Below are 16,174 nucleotides of genomic sequence, written 5' to 3'. Positions count from 1 at the left end.
TTCTGAATCTAGGGTTTGGGACTTGGAGGCTGGAAATAAGGCCAACAAGTGGGGACTAGGATGCTTAAATAGGGTGCAAAACCCCGAAATTAGGGTTTCATACTGACAGCCCTACTTGTCGAGTTGAGGGCTCTCAACTCGTCGAGTAGGCTACTTAAAACCCGCGTCAATCCTGGTTTCTACTCGACTATTTTAGGGCTCCCAGCTCGTTGAGTTGCTCTATAAAAATGAATAAAATATAATTTAAATGTGTACCAGGAACTGGGCGTTACATGAAGTCTCAAATTCAAGATACACTCTTTAAATATCTTCCTTGCATTAAAGTTCATAACTCACATGTGGATTTTAACATCAACTTCCACTATGGAAACATTTCCATATTCCCATATGACTATCAATTCTGAACAAGAGTCATCTCCATTCAGAATTATGTTAATATGGTCTGTCCAAATTAATACTATACTTCCATCTGTCCAAAAGCAACCAATCTTCAGTAAACCTCAGAGTGTCCTTGACAGTTGTTTAACAACTTTAGTCACACCATGTTCTAGTCATTTTTCCCTCTCAATACGCAAGGCATTTGGAAAATCAAAACAAGTGAATATTATAACATATGTAAACGATCCTATATCCGAAGCATATATGGCACGCCACATAATGTCTTACATAGAGACCTGATGTCTAATTAGTCTCTTGCTATAATATTTCCATATATTGAATTTCATATGTTGAATTATTTCAACACGACATTCATATATGTCCAAGACTAGGTTCCATTAAAACTTCAATCTAAACTTTTAGATCTGAAACGAAGTATGAGTGCCCTATCCTTTAAATCTTTTCTATAGCGAAACAATTCCCAAAATTTGTAATTTACAAATTCAAAATCTTTGTTTCCTGTAATTCGTATTGCCAAGTTGCAACTCTTACCATAACATCTAAGTGCCCACTAGCATAACAATTATGCTCCCACTAGCTTTGACATGTATCAAAAAATCACTTGGACTTCTAGAAAGAAATACCTTTTGACTTTCCTACTGAAGTACAGATTTCTGATACGTAATGCTTCTATAAGTCTTCAAACATACTTCTCAAGCTCATACACCTTTCATTAGATAGCATATGTGTGTATTTAAACCCTTTCAGAACTTATAACTATATGTCCCGAACGTTCAAACTATTTTTTGCCATTTCTCACAATTCGAATTATGAAAAGGGATGTCATAATCATATTACGAATTTGAGAATACAATTAACACAACCACAAACCAAAATGATATTTATCAAATCTTTAAAATTTGCTAACGAAAGTGTTTCATCATAATAATTTTCATGAATTAGAGCGAAAACTTTTACCACCTAGATTTTATGGTGTATGTGTTCCCATCCATGTGAATCTTATCATTTCCAACATACAATCATAAGAAAAGGTTGAGGATAAAACCAAAATCAAATTTAGTTTTCCTTTCATGGACTGAGCTTTGCTCATTCTTAATTTCTTGCCTTCTGGTAGCACAATGGCCTACCAATGCTTCCAAGTTGCTAAGCAGTTCACTTATATTGATCAATGTACTTTCACTGACCAACATGCTCTGCTTTTTGCAGTCAAATGAGAACCATAGAACTCATAAGTATTGCCAACTTAACTGGAAAATGCCCAAAAACAAGAATGTGTCAACTTAACACGATAGGTTATCAACCTCAGGCTGTATGCTAGTGATAACTATAAGGTTTATTCTTGATTGACTCCTGAAATTCTTCAAGATCATTAAGACTCCCACTGACTTCTTGAAATATAAGTTTCTCTATTAAGGAACATTTGTTGACGAGCAAAAACAAATATTCAAAAGTTAGTGTGGATTCCTGACAAGAAACACTTCATGGAATTTGCCTTAGTCCATCCTTTGTTTTAAACAAAACATCACAACTTCCAATTCCAATATGCTAAAGTAAGAAAACATTATTACTCCACATTTCGTAAGGTGGTATAAACCTAATTAGTACGAAAGAAGCTTCAAGATACGATTTATAGTCACTAGATTATGACTCTAAAATTTTAATTGGGTACGAAGTATGACCCATCTCATGATTGAACCATTTCAACAATATACAATTCCTCTTCATAGTCAAACAATTGCACTAAGATGTCCTTCGAGGATCAATTTATGATATGGTTCCACAGTTATTAAAATTATCATAAAACATGATACTAAAGTACTCTCATTTCCTTTAGATTAGTGAAAGTTTTATCTTTCTGCCTAACAAATTCTTATTATTCATTCTGCCACTCTTTGAAACTTCTCAAACTTAATCTTATAAACACAACCATGTTTACTGAAACATTAGTAAATCATGATGAATAAAGTTATCATCCTTTGTGGCGGATTTGAATAGTCCACATCAATGTGTACTAGATCCTTTAGTCCTTCATTTGACTCACATAAACATGTGATCAACGAATTAGTCATAATTTTCCAATAATCAAGATTCGTATACATCACACTATTCAAATTGCATGACTCCAAGTTTCTATCCAATTGAAACTTAGGTAATGAGAATTCCCCTTTTCACTTAGTCAATCATGACACTACCACAAACGATATAACTAAGAATCAAATCCACATTAAACATTGCTAATAATAGAAATGTAACTATCAATTTTCATACATGTCATTGTAAAGAAATATAAAGTAAACTAGATAAATCAAAATTTCACTTTATTGATAATAAGTGGAAAATTTTTGTCCTTATAATGCAAAAAAGATGAAAACTATGTTTCTAAACATCTCCTAAGCAATCAATTAAATTATCATCACTCCTACGAGTAACTTTCAAAATCTGATAATCGAACCATACGACTGAAATCCATATCTCACGATCAGATTCAACTCACTCTTCTTAAACTCATTTATTTCTCTTAGATCCTGCAAAACATCAAAATGTGATTATCACATTATGTATTAAGAATCTACGAATATGAACTTATTAAAATAATGGAGTTAGACAATGGATGTACCTAAAGTAGAGTCACACGATTTAACTTTATCATCTCTAAGATTTTTCAGGTAGTTAGAGCACCTTCGCAACCAATGTCTTTCCAATTGGCAAAAGAAACATATGGACCTTTTAGGATTGACATGGACTTTTTAGAGTGCATGACTTGATAAAATTTATATAGCTTGATAAAATGTATATAATAGAGAAGCATAAAAGAAACAATAACAATTTGTTTGTTCTAAACCCAAGTACCTTCTAACAAATATATTTCCAAGCCTTTAGCAGTACATTACAAGATCTATAGCACTGGGTACGTCAAACAAATAAACCAAAATAAACAATAAACTATTTTTGTTTCAAAACCCAAAAAGCAAATTAAAACAAGAAAATGTTGCCTATTTCCTTTTCTTTTTTCTATATAAAAACTATAAAAGATAGTATCTAATTATTCTAATTTATGGAATAACAAATAAAACAAGAAATGTTGCGAAAATTAAAATTAATTACCCAACGTTATGTCTAATTTTCCATCAGTGACAACCAATGGGGTGAAGAAACTTAATACGTTGTAAATTCTTTGTTGACTATGGAGATGATCAAAAAAAATTCTGGGTTTGGTTTGTTTGGGAGAGGCTCTTGGTCGAAAAGACCAGTAACATAGGGAGGCGCACTGGTTTTTTCTGAATAGGGAAGTTAGTGGATTGCAAAATTGAGTTTAAAAATTAAATGATTTTTAGACTTCCGATCCGGTTTCAGTTAAAACCCGTATCTGTTGGAACCAAAAACCGAAACATCCAAACATGCAGAACCAAGACTAACCCATGCTATGTAAACATGAGACTTACTCATTCGCATGTAAACATGAGATTAAAATGGAATTGAATTTTGACTCCGGTCAAATACTCCATCTTTAGAAGCTTAATTAGCTTATAATGCATCGGTTGATAAATGATATATAATGTAAATTCAAATAAATAATGGAAAAACAACGAAATGTTTTTTTTTAAGAAAATATATAGTATACACGATGTTACATTTCTTGGTTTCAAAGTGCATTAAATAAATAATAGTTCGATGGAAAGGGAAGGGAAGGGCGGAGCGGCGAAGGCGGAGGTAGAGTCGGAGGCTCATCAGAGCCTTGACGTGGTGGCGCATTAAATTGGTAGAAAAGAAGAGAAGAGAAGTTGATGAAGCAACCTCGTCGACAGCTGTTTATGCTATTAATTTTTTATTCATAATTAGTTTTAAAAATATTAATTGATTTATTAGTTTTGTTTTACAGTATATTTTAAGGTTTTGGCTATTGTTTAGTATCTTAATTACTTATAAAAAAATAATAAATTAAAAATTATTGTTGAATTAAATTAACTTGACTGTGTTTGTTCTAAAAAACATATAACTTGATTAATTAAATAATTTAAGACATGTCTAATGTCTATTTTTCATATCTATTTAATTTGATAATAAATAAAATAAGTCAAATCGATACGTTTATTTAAGTTTCCAAAAAATTTATTAAACTATCTACGACATGATAAATAATTTTATATAACGAATTTCCCATTATAGAGTAATTCATGTAACTATGGTTAATATATTATTTATTTGTGATTCAAAGAGAAGAACAAAATCTTTGTGACAGCTCAAGTCACTATAAAGTTTAGTTGTGTTTGACTGCCACAGATGTTGCCATATAATTTGAATGCTAAGTATATGTTTGGTATACAAGTAAAAATCATAAGAAATCGACGATCAATGTATCATTTTATTGGTTCATAAATAAGCTAGAAATAAAAATTTAATTACGTATAAAATTTTAAATTTAAATATTCTCCATCATTAATATTTTCATTAAATTGATTATGCATACAAAGTTTTGATGTTAAATGCCTACAAAATTAAGTTCCATCCACACTTGAATGTCATCAATATAAAGTGAAATAAATAATTTCAGTGTTTCCAAATATTATAATATTAAGTTTAATAAATGCTGACATGACCAAGACTTTAATGTAATTTATTACTTCATTTGTCCAAAAAATATCTACCATTTTTTATTTACAAAATAAAAATTTAATATTTGGTTCTCAAAATGTAATACTTTCTGTCATATCTATTTAACGATTAAGGATCACCGTGAAATATTTGTAAATACCTTGTGTGTATATATATATATATATATATATATATATATATATATATATATATATATATATATATATATATATATATATATATATATATATATATATATATATATATATATATATGGTTAGGTTCATTTGAGACCACCTATATTTTGTGAGACCGTGAGACGCATTTTTTTTATCTTTTTTTTATTTTTATTAATTTTTTTTAGTTAATTCAAGTTCCGAATATAATATTTAAAAAAAGAATTTTTGAATTTTTCTATTTATTTTGCATTTTAAAAATATTTTTTAGAATATGTACAGTGTAATATTCTATTACAATATTTCACGTATTTTACAAAAAAATACAATTTATTTTTATTTTTTTAGTTAATTCAAGTTCCGAAAATAATATTTAAAAATTTTTTTTTTAGATTTTTCTATTTATTCTACATTTTAAAATTATTTTTTAAAATATGTCAGTATAATATTTTATTATAATATTTCACGTATTTTATGAAATTTATTTTTATTTATTTTAATTTTTTGTAGTTAACTCAAGTTTCGAAAATAATATTTAAAAAAAAGAATTTTTAGATTTTTCCATTAATTCTGCATTTTAAAATTATTTTTTAAAATATGTCAGTGTAATATTCTATTAGAATATTTAACGTATTTTTCAAAAAAAAAAAAAACAGAATTTTTTTATTTTATTTTTATTTTTTTAGTGAATTCAAGTTCCGAAAATAATATTTAAAAAAAGAATTTTTGGATTTTTCCATTTATTTTTGCATTTTAAAATTATTTTTAGATTTGGTCTCACGGTCTCACAAAATTAGAATAGTCTCAAATAAACCTGAAAATATATATATATATATATATATATATATATATATATATATATATATATATATATATATATATATATATATATATATATATATATATATATATATAAGGTTAAATTAATGGAGACCAATGTATTTTCTGAGGCGGGGAAACGAAATTTTAGTCACTAATTTTTTAGATAAAAAAACATTTTTTAAATGTAAATAATTGAAAATTTTTGAAAATTTTTTTTTAATATTATTTTCGTCATTTATGTTTTCTAAAAAAAAATAAATAAAAAATTAAAAAAATTACCGGTTTTTTAAATATTTTAGTGAATATTAGAATATTTTACTAACAAATCTAATAGAATAATAGAATATTCTAATATTCTAAAAATCGATTAGATTATTTACAATGTAATATAATAACTAGAATATATTTCATATATTTTTCAAAAAACAAACGGTAATTTTTATTTGTTTATATATTTTATTTTTTTAGGTAAATAATATGACAAAAATAATAATTAGAAAAAGAATTTTCGAAAATTTCCTTTTATTATGCATTTTAATTTATTTTTAGATTGTATCTCACAGTCTCATAAAATTAAATGGTCTCAAATGAACATAAACTTATATATATATATATATATATATATATATATATATATATATATATATATATATATATATATATATATATATGGCTAGGTTATAACGTGGACGGACAACTATTGTATGGACGTGTGGACAATGATATTCTATGAGAATTACTAAAAGAATAAGTTGTTTAGTAATGTGAATACGTTTAACCTCATACAATCATTAACATTTCCATGCATTCTCACTAATTTTTATTCATTTTTGTTCTCACGCATCGTTTTTCACTAATTTTCATTCTTATAAAATACGACTGAATAAACATTTTGACATAATGAGAATAAAAAAATGTATAATAACCTTATAGACGATTTAATTGGTGATAATACATGATAATGACAATAGTTATGTAAGATTGAACGTATGATTGAACGTATTCAGTTTATCAAACAACATATTTTATTCTTTTATTCTCACAGAATAGCATTGTCCATACGTCCGCACAATAGATGTCAATACATATTTGAACCTAGCTCTCTCTTTCTCTTTTTTTGTCTCTCTCTCTCTTTCTCTCTCTCTCTCTCTCTCTATATATATATATATATATATATATATATATATATATATATATATATATATATGTGTGTGTGTGTGTGTGTGTGTTTTGGTCAAAATTTGATCAAATAATATTCAACCAAATGATATGAGAGGTTGTGGTGTTGTAGTTGAAGTGATTAATGAAATTAGAACAATATTACACAAGTGGTTTACAAGGAAAGCCCTTGATCATTCATATGATCTGCAACATAAAACCTTAGGAGGTAATAATAATCATCTGTCTCGTTTGATCTTATCGATTTGGATAAAAAAAATTATAGAAAAATGATGAAGATACGAATACAAGTGTTTCAGTAGCTCAAGGTGCCTAAGGTGTATGAAGATTGTGCATGTTGCGTGAGTTTTACAAGTGTTTTTGTAGTCTAGGTTCAACAACAACAAGTCTGATATTCTCGAGATCCTATGGAATGAACATATGCACATGGTTTGACCTGGTACTCCCGAGTTTTTAACCTGCTTGAAATGATTCTTCATAGAGAATGGGCCGTATGTTGATTAATTTTGCACATGTGAGAAAAAAGAAAGTAGAATATAGCCATTAAAAGTGTTAGCAAATATTAATGTTAATAATTAGGACCCTCATATATGCTTAAGGGTCCCGAGGCTTCAAAAATATTAAGCATCCTGAATATGATTTTAGGATCCTACCCCTAACAATTGCCCACCAATTATGCCTACGAAATACTCATATATTTAAAAGTATAATTTAAAGTAAAAGAGAAATAAAAGTTTTAATGGATAGGTGTGTTAAATCTCAACGGGTAGATTTCTAGCCATTGGAATATGTCAAATAATCCTTCTACCTTTCCGTAATTCTTGTATAAATAGGATATCGAGCTTTATGATTTTATCTTACTATTTTAGCTCTTCTTTTCGACGTTTACCGAATATCATCAAAGGTACCTTTCTTGTCTCTTTTTCTCCTCGTCCTTCTTTATCTTTAATCATGGTCAAAAAGTTAACTCGATTTTATGAGATGATTGGATTACTATAGTTTTCTTATAAATAAAAATGAAATTTTTGGACCGTGTTTTTGGGATGTTTCAAGTTGGTATTAAAGCCTTGGTTTGAGGGATTTGGGCACAATCTCGGGTGTGTCTGGACTCAAACTGAGGACTTGGTATGAAAATTTTCAAAAGAAAATCATTTTTATAAAAAAAAAAATTTGAAAGGAGAAAAGAATTTTGAAAATAGAAAAAGAACTTTGAAAAAAGAAAAGAGTGTGGTGCATGCAATCAGCCGAGCTCAAGTAAGTACTCCTAAATTACCCATACAAGTTATGTTATGATATGTTTATGAGAACTAGATACCAAGGTTGTCAAGATCGGGATCGTACCTAGGATTGTTTTTGGGTTTGCTAGATCGGGATCGTAAGATCAGGATCGGGATCCTAAGATCCCACAAAATAAAATATAATTTTAATTTTTAATTTTTAATCATGAAAAATATTTCAAACATTCAATTTTTTATTCAAGAGTAATAAAAGCATGGGTAAACATCAAAATATTAGTCATAAGCCATAATACAAAATGATAAATGGTAAATTGGTAAATGGTAAAAGACATAAAGTGGTAAAATAAATTCATTTGCAAAAAAAAATATATCAAGGGAAGGTAGGATCGGATCGGATCTCGATCCTACGATCCTACCCCAAATATGATCCTTTTACGATCTGGATCGTTTTTCATACCTAGGATCGTAGGATCGTACGATCCTACGATCAGGATCGCGATTTTGACAACTTGTAACACCCAAAATTTTCAAATAATTTTTCACAATTTAAATCATACTTTCATTCATAAAATACTATTAAACATAATGTATCCAATGTCATCATAGTAAGACATATCCCAGAATCATATAAACAAAAGCTCCATGAGTGTGTACAAATCATGTCAGCACCTTCCCGCGATCATCACTGGTACCTGAAACACATACACAAAGCTCTGTAAGAATAAATGCTTAGTGAGTTCCCCAAAATACCACATAAACACATATCAGTCACTCAAGGATGTAACTCTGATGACCCTCTGGTCGAATATCTCTGTGGGACCCTCTTGGTCCCATAACTTTGTGGACCCACTGTGTGACAACACGAAATTTCCATTCTGAACAAACCATTTGAAGCTAATAGAAGTAGAACAGTAACAGTGAAAACTCAGATTTCGAGTATAAGTTTGGCAGTTTTCAGGATTTTACACTTAAGGAGATATTAGGAGAGTGGATGCACTAGGGTTTTGTGCAACACTGTTATTCCAATACTCTAGGACATTAGAATTCGTTTCAGGAATAAAAATATTTTCTGCCAAAAATATCTCAGGACTATAAATAGAATTCTGAACCAAATTGGTTCATAAGTTGAATTCCATTTAGTGAAAAGTCAAAATTCTCTCTCACGGATCTTCAGGTTTTTATCCCAAATTGTGAGTAACTCTTTCTAGTAGTGTTAGAAAGCTTTAAATGTGTTCATAACATAGATTACATAGCTAAATCATTCGATTTAGGAGTTTACTCCCCAAGGTGTTCTTGGGCGGTAAACTCCCGAAACCAAGCCTAGATTGTCACCCGTGATATACTACTGCCTTGGACTTGTATAGGAGTGTATTAGGGACATGAAATCAAGCAAGAATCACCCAATTTTGGGAGTTCACGGCCCAAGAGTATCTTAGGCCGTAAACTCCAAAAAGCATGCTCAAAATGGTGCTTTTAAGGCACCTAAGGCTTAGACTTGATTTTAGACATGTACTCTAAAGTGTTTAAAGCCTAGAAAACATAAGGAATCACAAGTATTAAAGAGTTTACGGCCAAGACAAGTTCTTGGGCCGTAAACCCCTATAAAGGGGTCAAATGACACCCTAACTCCTTCCTTATGCTTATAACCCAACATAGATCATAACCTTGAAATGTTAGAGACTTGAAAACACCATAAACACCCTCCCAAGGGAGTTTACGGCCGTAAAATCCAAGGGAATATGGTCCCAGGGCCGTAAACTCCTTAAAGGAGTTAATAGGAAGCCCAAACACTTGATTTAGCCTTGAAACAATTCACCACTAGAGTTGTAGTAATTCTAAGCTTCGTTTAGTGACCCTAAGGAGATTTTACGGCCAGGAGTTTACTCCCTTGGGCCGTAAACTCAAAAAATATGGTCATTAGACCTTAAACTCCCATTAGAGGCCTTGCACTCCTTTGTTGCAACCCATTAGCCTCCTAGCACTTGACCAAAAGTGTTTTCCTCGCGTTAAAATGTTTATACTTGTATAATTAGTGTTTTAATCACTAATTATTTATATACATATGTCTTCATATGTAATTAGGATCATTGTGTGTGTCTAAAGTCTTCACTTGACACCAAGCACTTGTCCGATCCTTCCTTACGATAACAGTCCGTTCAATTCCAGTCACTTACTGCAGGTGAGTTCATACCCCTTAAATAATGTTTTAAACTATTTTTAAATGTTTTATGGGGGGGGATACAAGTAGAATTATGCTAGTTATTATATCAATCACATGTGATTAATAAGTAGAATTATGCTAGTTATTATATCAATCACATGTGATTAATATGCAGCATTCAAATGATTTACTACATATTAGCCGTTTTACCAAACAGTTTCATTCAAATGATTTTTATAAACATTTTATATGTTTTAAACTCCTTATTACACTGTACATTTTACTCTGTATATCACATTTCAAACTTATTTACAATTGTGTTTCAAACAAATGTTTCCTTGTACTTAAACTGTTTTATCAAACCTATGCCTTCAAACTGTTTTATAGGTTGATATCAAGTCGATCTTTTCTGAAGATAATAATTATGTTCAAATGTTTTACAAAACTTATTTATGCTTTTATATTATAAATTGCATGCCTCTATATGTATAGTTATATAAGAAATGTTTAAAAGACTTAGGAAGGCTATCCACCCTATTTCCTTTTCGCGCTTGAGATGTGGTCTGGTGGGATATCGGGTACTCGTCCGAAGGTCGTTTAAATATTAGTTATATAACATATGTACATATATAGTCATAAAGGCCCTTCCAGTTCATCCCATGCCCTTGGGTAGTAAGGGTATACATCCATGTCCATACGTACCAGTGAGAGTACTAGTAAACTACCATATGGGTAGTTTAGGAAGATACTAGAACTATTACTAGAACACAATATCATACTATGAGTCAGTTCATTCATGAGTCAATACTTACTACTATGAGAACATATACAACTATACTAGAGAAGAGCATATACAACTATACTAGAGAAGAACATATACAACTATACTAGAAAGAGAACATATACAACGATACAAGAACGAGTACATTACTATACTTGATAGGTAGAGAGCACGTACATTACAGCTAGAACAGTTCATTACATTACATATATAGGAATACGTTAATTATTGTGATATGTATCGGAGCATGCCTTAAATGTCATGACCCGAGTTGTAGCCAGAGTCTCTTGAAGGGAGAGCGTGAGTTTGCGTATAGAAATATACTGGATTGACTATCCTACACCTTGCTGCTAGCTACAGCCGGACCTGCAGGTCTGCGGGTGCCAAACGTCATTCCGTTATTACGACCATTCTTATGTCGTTGTTACCAGTCAATAGTATGGTATAATTAATCACATGATGCCTTAATATAAATCCGGTTTAAGGTAGTTAGTACACCAGTAGTTCCTATAATACAACACTACAGTACTACATTAATTTCCCTTTTTCACATTTTAGTGATCATTTCACTTAAACATTAAATGTAAAAACTATATTTTATAAATGATAGTTACACTTGGGAAAATTACATACTTTTACAAGAAACGAACATTTAGAACAGTTAAGTCTTGGTAGAAGACTACATTGAGAACAGTTAGGTCTGCGTAGAAGACACCCTTATATAATAGTAGGAATCATAGGGATTTCTAGAGTTTTCAAACGTTTACAGTTGTTTTACAAACATTTTTATACTTACAGTTCATTTACATTTTCCATACTTACAGTTCATAAACTTACAAATTCTTACATACAAATTAAGCCACTAAAATACTTATGATCTCACCAGCTTTAAAGCTGATACTCGCTTTCAAAATTACCTGTATCCTCAGGTCATCATAGACAGGTACCGATGTAAGGAGAAAGGAAGATGGAGCTTGTTCAAGACTCATTTTTCATTTTGATTTATGCTTTAGTGTTTATCAAAATTTGACATAACACACTTGTATAATAATTCTATTATTAATGCAATGGATGATGTTGTTGCTTGTTTACTACTTTACATTGTTGTGATACTGTACATGACGTCCTCCGCCCCAGAACGTTTTTGCCGTTCTTGGTTTTGGGGTGTGACACACTAGTCCTAAATCTATAAAACTCTGAATCATGCATATCACATAGAAATCACAACACATAGATAGCATACAAGATACACTGTCACATACCTCTGATTACCACTCTAAGTAAAGTATAGTGAGAAGACTTACCTCGGGAATCTCGGTAAAATCTCGATATCAGAATAATGCCCTAGCCTCCGCCTAGTCACAATAATAAATTACAGTAAATAAATGTCTCTTCACAAGTTGGATATTCTCTCATGCAAATCCCTAGAAGGGTAAAAGACCATTCTACCCCTCTACAGGCCCAAGGCCCATTTGTTGACAAACCCTAAAAGTCAACCAAAAGTCAATTGTCCATTTTGACCAGACTCGCCGAGTGCATACGACAACTCGGTGAGTCCCATCATCCCCACAGACTCTTCCCTCTCTAAGCCTCACTCGACTCACTGAGTCACCCTTCAACTCACCGGGTCATCACTGGAGTCAGACCACGGGGCAATCCAGTCCAACTCGTTGAGTCTACATATGGACTCGGCAAGTTTCCTCCATGGACTTTCTCAAACAACCTCCTGAGGTCAGATTTGCTTAGCCAAATCATAGATCTAACCCTTAAACACTCAAAAGTCACGTAAAGGTGCAACCTTTACGTGCATGCAACCCATATCAAGCCTCAAATGCAGAAATAACACTAGAAATGGCAACCTAGTCTCCAATTCCTTATTTTCTTGCACGAAGCTGGAAGATAATGGCTTTAGGGACCTCTCATGGTCCAGATCTGATGATATTCATACCAGGGGGCCTCATACTCACTAGATCTCATAAAATTATGAGGGAAAAACCCTAAAACTATGAAATCCACCATATGAACGTGAAATGGAAAGAATTATACCTCCAAAGACAATATCTCAAGATGATTAGCTCCAATCCAAGCTCCCTTCACGTTCTATATGGATCCTCTCTTCTTCCTGTAGCAAAATTACCCCAAAAATGAAGATTATAAGCCCTCTCTTGCACTCAAGCCTTCCTCACTCTCTCTAGGGTTTCTATGGAACTAGGTGGCTGCAAATGAAGGCCATAAGGGCTTTTAATTAGGCTCCAAACCCGGGGCTTAGGGTTTTCCTAATCAGCACTGACTTGGTGAGTCAGGTCCCCAACTCGTCGAGTCCGCTCGCGAAACTGCGCCAATAGATAAGACTTTACTCGACAAGTTGAGGCGTCAAATCGTCGAGTTCCTCAATAAAACAATAAATAAATAATGAAATTAACATACCCGAACTCAGGATGTTACACAACTTTATGAACTGCATGCTAGTATAGATTAGTCAGTGATGGTCTAAATGAGATACGCTTGATGATGTTTACTCAATGCTCGAATGTTGCTTGCTATGTGCTCTTACGAGTTATGGTTATCTTTTACTAACTAGTAAACGAATATGTTAAGTTACATATTGTGAGGACTAAATAATTTTGGAAGGTTAGGTCTAGCTCTATTTTGCAGCTCTTGTTTGATTCCAACCGTTGCAGGGTAGGATCTCTCATTTGAAGAATTATCTATTCTTATTTATATGTAATGGTATTTGCGAGGTATTTAGGGGGATAGCAGGGACTTCTTATGCAACTGATAGTGAAGAGTGGGTTGGTGATTACCGTAGGGAAAGCCTAGGATGAGATTAGCGTGAGAACAGTAGTAATAGTAGAAAGGACTTGGTTGAGTCAAGGTAGTTCTTGAGGAAAGTACGGATAGATGTGGAAGGTAGTATGGGCCCGTACTATTGAAAGCAGAGGATCCGTACTCGAATCAAGGAAGGCTGAGATGAATCCAGGGAACTTGTAGTATGTGACATCCCTCGAGTTATGATGTGTATACTAATGTTTGTTATAGTGTATTTTCAGTATGGTGACGCTATGCAGTTGACCAGTCGGCACTTTGGGAGCTGGTGAGGGATCAGGCTCGGGCTTTGTAGCCGGGCAGCTAGACAACCAAATGAAGGAGTTCATCTCATCTGAAATCACGTGTAGCATTGTAGACCAGAATCATGTGATATTTGGTACGATCAAGGATATGCAGCTGTTGGATGAGAGGCTGAGTGCATTCTGCACTGAGGTGGCGGCCATGATGGGGTCGCGCACATTAACATTCAGGGAGTTCAGATCTTGTGGAGCTCCCGACTATCATGGGGCTTGGGACCCCATTGCTAGTGACTGATGGTTGGCAGATGTCGCCAATTCCTTCTGCACCAGCAGATGTCCCGAGGAGGAAAAGGTTCGATGTAACGCCCGTAGATCAGGGCTAGTCAATTTAGAGACGATGAGCATCAAAAATGACTTTTTTTATAGAATATTATTTAGAATGAATAATCTGAACTAAGTTGTAGTATATGTTACAAGGATTCCGTACATATAAAGAACGCCGAAATCTGAGTTATAACGAAGAAGTTATGACCTGTCGAAGTTTCGCGACAGAACCGGCACGACACAACACGGCGTAAAAAGTGAATTTACGTTAGAGCGATATTTAGCCTTAGAAATCTAAATGAAAGTCATAGAATACGTTAAACCGTGAGCGTGCATAAAAAGAACGCCCAAATCTGACTTCGTATGAGGAAGTTATGATTTTTCGAAGTTTCGACTTAGCGGTATGCAGCCCGAATACTCGATTTGAGGCCGAGCGGTTTTTAGCCGAAGCAATCTAAACGAGGATCGAAGGTCTCGTTGTTGATATCGAAGCGATAAAAAGTTAAGCGAGAACGGACGTCAAACGAAGAAGTTATGAATTTATAACGAAGTTTTTCTGTCCCGGCCTATCAAAAATAAATAATAAAAATAAAGTCAAAATTAGCCAACGGAGTATAAACGAAAGTTGTAGAGCGTAGTCTCACCTACGCGTGGATATAAAGAACGTCGAAAACGGAGTTCGTATGAAGAAGATATGAATTTTCGAAGTTTATTAAATAATTAATAATTAAATTTAATTATTAAATCCAACATTATCCGAAGAGGAGTCATCGGACTCATCCGAAGTACGCCCAACATACTAGCGTACGCCCCGCGTACAGCGAAGCATGACACGCCTCGCACTCAAGTTCTTCGGATACGTAAGCAATGACGATTCTGAGGCAGTACGCCCCGCGTACTCCGAGGCTCCAACCTCCTATAAATAGGATGCGAAGGCAGCCGACTCAATTGCTCTTTTTTCTCTCTTCTCTCTCCCGTTTTGCATCGATTTGCGTGCCAGAAGTACCCCGAAGCCCCGGTATCATTCCCGAGTCCCGAAGCAAGATCTGAAGCCCCGAGAATCCCGAAGAGCGTGATTCCCGAGCCGAAGCTCTACCCGCGAGAAGTTCGATTTTTGTGAAGATCTTCCAGATCTGCCGAAGAATACTACTTCTACAAGCCGTAGTGCTGTTCGATCATCTTCTGATCAAGTGAGTGTATGGTTACTTTCTTCTAACGCATAAATACGAAGTATTTTATACGAAATACGTGTTATGTGTATATTTTGTTGTTATATGTGTGAATGTATATTCACTTTCTTCTACCGCATAGATATGAAGTATTTGCTATGAAGTACATGCTAGGTGTTTATACAATGTTTATTTACTTGAGATAGATGTTGAAATAATGTTTTATACATGTTTTAAAAGAGTTAAATTGTATATGTGTTTGCA

The sequence above is a fragment of the Lactuca sativa genome, chromosome 7, assembly GCF_002870075.4.
Source record: "Lactuca sativa cultivar Salinas chromosome 7, Lsat_Salinas_v11, whole genome shotgun sequence".
Lineage (NCBI taxonomy): Eukaryota > Viridiplantae > Streptophyta > Magnoliopsida > Asterales > Asteraceae > Lactuca > Lactuca sativa.
Note: the sequence above shows the minus strand (reverse complement) of the source record.